We start from the raw sequence: 3,971 nt of genomic DNA on the forward strand, positions 1-3,971 counted from the left end.
CTCCTTTTCGAACCTTTCATCTCTTCCTCGCCTCTTTCATATTTCACGAGCCTGCATAGGTCGGATCGCAACGAAACTTCGCCTCCCGTTCTCTCTGTGCGCTCTTTTAATTGGAAAACGCTGCTTTCCACGTAAACGTGGAATTGGATATTTCCAAAGGGGGAGAAGAATTCTACGGGGGGAGTGGTGCACTTCAAACACGAAGGTGGAAAAGAAGAAGAAAGGTCCGAGGAATTAAAGGGAAGCGAAGTTCCCCTATTCCGGTTCGATCGTACAACGTTTCTTCGAGGAATATCATCCCCTATTTTCCGGTGCACCTGTTAGCAGTTCACGGTTGCAACACGCGATCCGCAAAAATAGTGGCATGTTTGTCTCCTTCGTTGCATAACCTCCCGCGATCGACCGTCGTCCAAGTGAATGAGCCGGCCAGAAGGGGAATAGAGTTGCTTTTTCGACGCGAGGAATCGCGATCCTGGAGCCAAGGACGCGGTAAATGTTACAGACACTTGGCATTTTCGATAAATCGAACTCGTCTCGCGACAACCGCAGAAAGACACGAGCACGATCTATAGGAAACGTCGATCGCAATTTCACCAGGAGGCAAAATGTGAAGGTGAAGTGGGATAGAAAAAGGGAGGAATATGTGAAAATTGGTGGAGACCGAGTTGAATGTTTTTGCGAGCGAAGAAGAGAGAATGTTAAACCGGCGTTCAACGTACATAATTCTACTGTCCTTCGACTTTTACAGATGATATTCAAGGACAGCATAGCCGATCGAACGCCGATGACACTTTCCACTTTGTAATTTTATCCTCTTCTGACCCCTTATGCACATCGACCGTTCGATGAGTCGGCAACGGTGCAGTGAAATGAGAAATTATAGGATCAGCCACAGGCCCCTTGCGCGCAGGCCAACTGCAACACGCCGTTCAACTTTTCCCCGCAGGAAAAACAACCCACTTCGACGTTATTCGCAGACGCTGGTTAATCGACCACATGCGTACGTGGAGTACAACTTTGATTTCTTACTCTGTTCGAACTTTGTATTTTTGTGCAGCTAAACCAGTCCTCTTGACTTGTGTCTTTATTATCCGCTTTGTAGTCTGCTTGCACTCTTTTGTAGATTAACTTCTTTATGTATTTATCCTGAAATCTGGAAGAAATTTTTTCGGCATGTGGGATGTAGCGTGTTTTAAGTAACAGGAGAATACGTTCCAAGTTAGGTTTGCAGAGGTGTATCTGCAATCTCGTATTTTCAGTGTATACCTCAATTTTTTTGTAAAATTTGGATAAAAAATTTATCCAGAAAGAGTACAAGTTCTATTGTAGAGAGCGTGAAGGCTAGCTGAACTTCAAGTCCATCTCCGACGACTCACTCTTCTCTTCTACAATTTCCTCGCATGTTGCTCGTCCAAACTTTATTCTAGCTCAACCCGGTCTACCCTTACTGTTAGTCACCAACCCCTTCAAGCTTAGACTAACGAGTTATATATAGAGAAACAGTTTAGCGTATTAGACAGTCTTTGTATAACCGATGAACCTTGAGCCTACATTAACCCTTTCGTTACAGTATTATTTTTTTAAGAATTTATTTATCCCAAACTGTATACGATCATCGCGTCGGTAATGGATCCCAAATTGAGATCAATTTTGGTCACGAAAGGGTTAAATATTTTATTCTCCAAGTGGTGTCTTCTGGCATACAAATCTCTGACCTAATCGGTATATTTCTGCGATAATGTAAAAACTCTGACAATTCGACAATCTTGAACTGCTCACATGTGGCACTTGCGAAAGATCATTTTTGAAAGATAAATCATCGAAGAAACTCTGAGCAGCTTAAACTGTGTCTCTCGGTGCACAAATCCCTTAAAAAATCCGTTACGGAGGACAATGTTTCAAATATAAATCATTGAAGAAACTCTGAGTAGGCCGAACTGTGTCTTTTTGGAAACAAATCCCTCACAAAATCCCTTACAAAAGACAATTGTTCAAATAAAGATCATGGAAGAAACTCTGAGCAGCTCAAAGTGTGTCTGTTGGCACACAAATTCCTCTCCTAGACCGTCGCAACTTACAAAAGATAATTTTTGAAACATAAATCATCGAAGAAACTCCGAGCAACTCAAGCTGTGTCTTTTGGCATGCAAATGCTTCGCCTAGGCCATCACAACTAGCATTTAAACACTTGCAAAAGACAATGTTTCAAATATAAATCATCGAAGAAACTCTGAGCAACTCAAACTATGTCTTTTGGCACACAAATCCCTCAAAAAATCCCTCACAAGAGACGATTTTTCCAATGAAAATCATTGAAGAAACACCGAGAAGCTCAAACTATGTCTTTTGGCACACAAATCCCTCAAAAAATCCCTTACAAAAGACAATTCTTCAAACAAAAATCATCAAAGAACCCGAGCCTTCAAACTGCGTCTTTTGGCACACAAAATCCCTCGCAAAAGACAATTCTTCAAAGATAAATCATCGAAGAACCTCTAAATAACTCATCGATAGTCGTTCCGTCGAGTACAAGTTAAAAGAACTCGGTGCATGAACGGTATCCTCGAGGTTGGTGGGTGGAAAGAAGACACGCGGGACAAGTATGAATGGCGAGAAACGCGGAAGACGTTGGAGAGGTCGGGAACCGATCGGTGACGAGCGGGAAACCTCGCACCCTTGCCACTCCTTCAACCCTTCTACCTCTCTCTCTCTCTCTCTCACTCTCTTTCTCTCTCCTAGTCCTTTCAGAACGACTTCGCTCCACCCACGCAACGGCGTCGGGACACCCACCACCGTCTACCGTCTCCCGACGCCGGTGACCCACTTCCGCGAGGATACCCCTTGCCATTCAAGGCTGCACCACGCGAGGACTCGCCTGGAATCCCCTCTCGATTTCGTTCTCCAAACTGTCTCCTCCGTAAAAACTCTATCTTTAGAAATTCAACGCGTCGATAATTTATCCGATAAGAATATAACGTGAAACTTTCGTACTCGAAAATGATCAATCCAAGATTTCCAAAGATTTCACGCTACACGCGGGTGTTTTTACGACGAAATTGTAAATTATCGGTGATTTTTCTATTCGCTACAAGTTACGGTCGAAAATGGCTATCTACCAAAGAATCCGGCTATAAATATATATTTTCAGAGAGAGAGAGAGAATGTTACAACATCGATTCGAAGAAGTGAAACCAACTGGAGGATAAATTCTCGCATTAACAGAACTGTTTACCACGAGAGAAACTGCTGCTTCGAGTAACCTTTAACAATTCCATGATAGGAAAGGGGGACAGAATGCGCTGACCGACGCCCACGCGTTTCCTCTTCGTTATCGGATATTACACGTCTATAGAACGATTGGCACGGCTTCTTAAACAGCCGCTTCACCACGACCCTCCCCCAGCCATAAACGTGGCCGTGGAAGACGCGAATAAAGGCTCGCGAGGCACAAGTTTATGGCGGCGGAGGATCGTCACGCCATTAATAGCATCGTGAGTTGCATTTATATCCTTCCAAGATACGCTTTCGTCCCACGGAACAGCAGCTTTCGCGAGATCCTTTTTAGAACCTAGACCGAAACACTCTATTACTCCTCGATCCACCATTTTTCCCATCTCACTCTCTAAAAGCGGTAGACGTATAGACGTATCAAAGAGAAACGGCGATCGTAGTTGCTAGAACCGTCCCAGAATATCGAAATCTTCCGAACGAAGCCAAGACGACGTCCGTGGAGACCAGCGTGCACCGGATATTACGATATAATCATTCGCGGAAATTGCGGATAAATCAAACGCAAATATCGAGGTGAATTTTCATCGTCTCTCTCTCTCGAGAGAGAGAGAGACGACGGTCCCTTTGAGAGCCCTTCAAAGTGACGGAATCCTCTCTGTAACGTGGAGAACCGGATCGAATAAAAATAAGAGGAAGCGAACGAAAAGTTGGCGGTAACGGAACCCGCATGAATTATGTAT

The sequence above is a fragment of the Habropoda laboriosa genome, unplaced genomic scaffold, assembly GCF_001263275.1.
Source record: "Habropoda laboriosa isolate 0110345459 unplaced genomic scaffold, ASM126327v1 scaffold88, whole genome shotgun sequence".
Classification (NCBI taxonomy): Eukaryota; Metazoa; Arthropoda; class Insecta; order Hymenoptera; family Apidae; genus Habropoda; species Habropoda laboriosa.